At 36.6% G+C, this 6,151-nt stretch overlaps 1 protein-coding gene across 1 annotated transcript in view; it reads left to right on the top strand.

Annotated features, from left to right (window-relative positions):
• Window positions 1-804: 804 nt before the first annotated feature.
• LOC103543209 (DLA class II histocompatibility antigen, DR-1 beta chain-like) overlaps window positions 805-6,151 on the top strand; it is a 75,176-nt gene continuing 69,829 nt past the window's right edge. Inside the window, exon 1 of the mRNA XM_070585823.1 lies at window positions 805-920. The gene's annotated coding sequence lies outside the window, so the exon portion shown is untranslated. The remainder of the gene's footprint in view (window positions 921-6,151) is intronic.

Below are 6,151 nucleotides of genomic sequence, written 5' to 3'. Positions count from 1 at the left end.
CAATCTCTCTCTACCTCCATCGCAAATAACCTATGATCTGATTTATATCACTAAATATTAATTTTGCTTGATATGAAGAGTTCTATAGTATGTACCTTCTTGTGTCTGACTTTTTTTAAATAATGATTTTTTATTGAGATATAATTGACATATAACATTATATTAGTTTTAGGTATACAATATAATGATTCAATATTTGTATATATTGCAAAATGATCACCACAATAAGTCTAGTTAACATCTATCACCAGGCATAGCTACAAATTTTTTTTCTTGTGATGAGAACTTTTAAGATTTGTTCTCTTAGCAACTTTCAAATACACAACATGGTATTATTAACTATAGTCACCATGCTGTACATTACATTCCAGGACTTATTTATTTTGTACCTGAATGCAGCATAAGCACCTGACAGTTATTTTCGTTTTGTAATACAAGTGCCTGACATTAAGCTTTTGATTGCCGAGGCATCCACTTTAAAGACCGCACTCTCAAATAAACCCCTTGCCAGCTACACGACTAGATAAAGAGCCAGGCCACCTAAGCCCTGAAGTTTCCTTTGTTTTAGAGATCTCTGGTAGACTTAGTTATTGACCTTTTGACTTGTTTTTCCCTTCCCGCCCTTTAATTCCCACTTATGTTGTAAAAGAGTGAACCCGCGAAACTCTAGGCCCTCCACCCTTGACCCCAATAAAAGCAGAACCCCAGACCTATGCTTTCTCTCTTCCTGTGACCTTGCTGTGTGATTCCAGACATGCCGTATACACTCCAGGACTTGTGAGTAATTAACCTTTTTTCTTTCAGTGTTTCCTGATGGTTATTGCTGATGGTGTCTTGCAATCATAAAACCACAGGGCTGGTCCAGCCACAACTTCGGTTCTGAAAGCGGAAATGCCTGTGCAAGCTTGCCACAGGCCCAGGTGAGTGCCCCCCAGGCATTTCTGGCCTATAGCATCACTATCCAAGGGATGAGACCAGCATAAAATACTGGAAGTCTGCACCTTTTGATCACTTTTGCCCATTTCGCCCAACCCAAAACCCACCTCTGGCAACCACTGCTCTGTTCTCTTTTGTTTTTTTTTTCAATTCCACATATAAGTGAGATAATACAGTGTTTGTCTTTCTGTGTCTGACTTATTTCAGTGAGCATAATGCCTTCAAGTTCCATCCATGCTGTCGCTAATGGCAAGATTGCCTTCTTTTTATGACTGAATAATATTCCATTGTATATACACCACATTTTCTTTATCCTTTCATCCATAGACGGACATGTAGGTTGCTTCCATATCTTGGCTATTTTAAATAATGTGCAGTGAATATAGAGGTGCAGAAATATTTTCGAGTTAATGTTTTTGTATTCATTGGATAGACATCCAGGGGAGGAATTGCTGAATCATATGGTGGATTTATTTTTAATTTTTGAGTAAGCTCCATGTTTTTCATAGTGATTGTATTAATTTTCATTCCCTCCAGTAGTGCACTAGGGTTCCCTTTTCTCTCCATCCTCGCCAACACTGGTTATTTCTTGTCATTTTGGTGATAGCCATTCTAACAAGTGTGAGGTGATATCTCATTGCGGCTTTGATTTGCATTTCGCTGATGATTAGTGATGTTGAGCACCTTTTCATGGACCTGTTGGCCATCTGTATGTCTTTGGAAAAATATCTATTCAAATCCTCTGCCCATTTTTTAATCAGATTGTTAGGTTTCTTTTCTATTGAGTTGTGTAAGTTCTCTATATATTTTAGATGATAATTCCTTATCAAATATATGATTTGAAAATATTTTCCCCATTCAGTAGGTTGCAATTTCTTTTCTTTGATGATTTCCTTTGCTGTGCAGAAGCTTTTTAGTATAATGTAGTCCCATTTGTGTTTTTTGCTTTTGTTGGCTTTGCTTTTGGTGTCAAATCCAAAAAATCATTACCAAAACTGATGTCAAGAAGCGTACAGTCTATATCTTCTTCTAGGAGTTTTATGGTTTCAGGTCTCATCTTCAAGTCTTTTATTCATTTTGAGTTAATTTTTGTGTGTGGTATAGAATAGTGGTCCAGTTTATTTTATTTTATTTTATTTTTGCATGTGGCTGCCCAGTTTTCCCAACACCATTTGTTGAAGAGACTGTGCTTTTCCTATTGCATATTCTTAGATCTTTTGTCATAACTTAATTGACCATATATGCATGTGTTTATTTCTGGACTCTCTATTCTGTTCTATTGTCTTATGTGTCTATTGTTATGGCAATACTATATTGTTCTGATTACCAAAGCTTTGGAACATAGCTTGCAACCAGGAAGCATGTTGCCTCCAGCTTTGTTCTTCTTTCTTGAAATTGCTCTAGCTGTTAGGGGTGTTTTGTGGTTCTGTACAAATTTTAGGATTGTTTGTTCTATTTCTGTGAAAAATGCCATTGGGATTTTGATAAGGATTGCACTGAATCTGTAGATTCCTTTCAGTAGTATAGACATTTTAACTGTATTAATTATTCAAATCCATGAACATGGAATATCCTTCCGTTTATTCATACCTTCTTCAATTTCTTTCACTATTGTCTTATAGTTTTCTGTGGGTAGGTCTTTCGCCTCCTTCGTTAAATTATTCCTAGGTGTTTTATTCTTTTTGATGCAATTTAAATGAGATTGTTTTCTTAATTTCTTTTGCTGATAGGTTACTATTAGTGTATAAAAACACAACAGATTTTTGTACATTGATTTTGTATCCTGAAACTTTACAGAGTTAATTTATTAGTTTTAACAGCATTTTGGTGGAGTCTTTAGGGTTTTCTGTATATAATATTGTGTCATCTGCAAATAATGACAGTTTTACTTCTTCTTTTTCAATTTGAATGCATTTTATTTCTTTTCCTCATCCAATTGCTCTGGCTGAGATATCCAATACTATGATGAATAAAGTGGTGAGAGTGAACATCTTTGCTTTCTTCCTGATCTTAAAGGAAAAGCTTTCACTTTTTCACTACTGAGTGTGACGTTAGCTGTGGGCTTGTCATATGTGGTCTTTATCATATTGAGATATGTTCCCTCTATACCCACTTGTTAAAAGTTTTTATCATAAATGGATGTTGAATTTTGTCATATGTTTTTTCTGAATCTATTGAGACAATCATATAATTTTTCTGCATCATTTTGTTAATGTGGTTTATCACATTAATTGATTTGCTGATGTTGAACCATCCTTGCATCCCTAAAATAAATCCCAGTTGATTAGGTGTATGATCCTTTCAATATATTGTTGAATTTGGTTTGCTAACATTTTGTTGAGGATTTTTGCATCTGTGCTTATCAGGGATATTAGCCCATAATTTTCTTTTCTTGTGGTGTCCTTGTCTGGTTTTAGTATCAGGATAATGCTGGCCTTGTAAAATGAGCTTGGAAGTGTTCCTTACTCTTTCATTTTTTGAAAGAGTTTGAGAAGTTGAGTTTGGTATTAATTCTTCTTCAAATGTTCAGTAGAATTCACTGGTGAAGCCATCTGGTCCTGGATTTTTGTTTGTTGGGAAATTTTTGATTACTGATTCAATCTCTTTACTAGTAGTCAGTGTGTTCAGATTTTCTATTTCTTCTTGATTTGGTTTTGGTAGATTTTGTGTTTTTAAGAATTTATCCATTTCTTCTAGGTTGTCCAATTTGTTGGTATATAGTACTTTATAATAATCTGTTATGATCCTTTGTGTTTCTATAGTATCAGTGTAATGTCTCCTCTTTCATTTCTGATTTTATTTATTTGAGTCCTTTCTTTTTCTTGGTAAGTCTAGCTAAAGTTTTGTGAATTTTGTTTGTCTTTTCAAAGAACCATCTCTTAGTTTCACTGATATTTTCTATTGTCATTTTAGTTTCTATTTCATTGATTCCTGCTCTGCTCTTTGTTATTTCCTACCTTCTACAAATTTTGGGCTTTGTTCTCATTTTCTAGTTCCTTGAGGTATAAAGTTAGATCATTTATATGAGACTTTTCTTGTTTCTTGAGGTAGGTGTTTATTGCTATGAACTGCCCTCTTAGAACTGCTTTTGCTGCATCCCATAAATTTTAGTATGCTATATTTCCATTTTCATTTATTTCAAAGAATTTTTTTAAATTTCATTTTTGATTTCTTCTTTGACCCATTGGTTCTTCAGTAGCATGTTGTTTAATCTCCACATATTTCTGAATTTTCCAGTTTTCTTCCTGTAACTGATTTCTAGTTTCATATTGTTGTGGTCAGAAAAGATTCTTGATATGATTTTAATCTTCTTAAATTTATTAAGACTTGTTTTGTGGCCTAAGATATGTTCTATCCTGGAGAATGTTACATGTATGCATGAGAAGATGTGTTTCTATTCTTTCTTGATGTAATGTTCTGTATATGTCCGTTAAGTCTATCTGGTCTAACATGTTGTGTAGGGCCAATACTTCCATATTGAGTTTCTGTCTGGATGATCTATTCATTGATGAAAGACGAGTATTAAAGTCCCCTACTATTATTATTCTCTATTCCTCCCATGATGTTGTCCCATATTTCACTTAAGCTATCTTTACTTTTTTCATTCTTTTTCTTTTTGCTGCTCTGATTGGATAGGTTCCATTGCCCTGTCTTTGAGTGTACTTATCCTTTCTTCTGCTTTATCTGTTCTGATTTGGAACTGATCTATTGTATTTTTCAGTTCTGTGATTGTATCAGTCAGTTCTGTGACTTCTATTTGGTACTTTCTTATATTTTCTATTTCTTTGTTGAAATTCTCACTTTGTTCATCCGTCCTTTTCCCAAGCTCAGTAAGCATCTTTCTGACCATTATTTTGAACTGTTTTTCAGGTAAATCACTTAACTCCATTTCATTAAGGTCTTTTGCTGAGGTTTTATCTTATTCTTTTGTTTTGAATATATTCTTCTTTTTCTTCATTTTCCTTGACTCTCTGTGTTGGATTCTGTGCATTAGATAAAATAGCCATCTCTTCCAGTCTTGAAAGAGTGGCCTCTTGTAGGAGATGAGCCTTGTGGTTCAACCCTGCCCTAGCTCTTAATTGTCTCTCAAACCTTTGCAAATTTCTAAGTAGCTTATTTTATTTTCAGTGGCACCTAATAGTTGAGGGTGTGCCAAGACCTGTCAGCATCACAAAGGGGAAGATCTCAGCAGCACCTAGACTCAGGCTGATTGGAAGACTGCTCTTCGGAGAGCAGCTTTTAACATGTGCAAATATACCTCTTTAAGGCGAAGATTGGGAGATGGGCATTTTTGTCTGTTCCCTCTGCCTGGAGTCCTGGGTAATAGCCGGTGAAGAACTGTTTGTTTGTGTGCTACTTTCCCATTAAACCAGTGAAAGGGAGCCCTCATAGCCACCAGACATAGGCTATCAGGTGATACGTCCTCTGGATAGTAGTAACTAAAGCTAGGGTGCTGGACATGTACATAATCTCCTTTCTCAGAGACACCAACAAGCTAGGGCTGGGCAGAGGGAGAGCATGAAGGTGGTGACCAGGAGCCTCCCCAGTCTCTGGAGAGGATTTTAGTCAGTCCCAAGATATGTGTTTAATTAGAAGCCTGCTCCTCAGGCCACAACTATGAAGATAAGCTAATAGACTTCTTTGATATAAAGACTGGCTTGCATTTCAGTCTGCTGGATCTGCACCTGGCGGGCTATCCAATTCGGAACAGTTTTTCCATTTGCTACAGTCCTATGGAATCCATGATTGTAATTTCCTGCTGGCCACTAGAGCCAAGTGATAAAAGGGTGTCCCCTCGGTGGTAGCCTCAAAAACTGGGCACCAGGCATATGTTCCGGCTCCATTTTGGGAAATAGTAGAGACTTGGAGCAAGGCAGACGGAGAACTCAAAGATAACACTTCCCCTCTGTGGTCTCTGGAGAGGATTACTGTGGGCCTTCTACGTGAGTTTAATTACACGCCTGCTCTTCAGGCTGCAGTGATGAAGATAAGATAATAGGCCTCTTTCAGAAAAAGATTTAGTGCCTGAGTCTGTTGCCTCTCTGCTATGCCTTGGGTGTGGTAGCCAGTGAAGAACTCTTTCTCCCTTTGTTACAATCCTGTGGGACTTGCAGGCATAAGACCACTGGCCACCAGAGCCAGGTTGTCAACACATGTCCCCTGGCCAGCAAAAATTGGGGTACCAGATGATGTCACAAGATCCTTTCCAGGAGAT

The sequence above is a fragment of the Equus przewalskii genome, chromosome 19, assembly GCF_037783145.1.
Source record: "Equus przewalskii isolate Varuska chromosome 19, EquPr2, whole genome shotgun sequence".
Lineage (NCBI taxonomy): Eukaryota > Metazoa > Chordata > Mammalia > Perissodactyla > Equidae > Equus > Equus przewalskii.
Note: the sequence above shows the minus strand (reverse complement) of the source record. Positions and strands in the feature narration are given on the sequence as shown.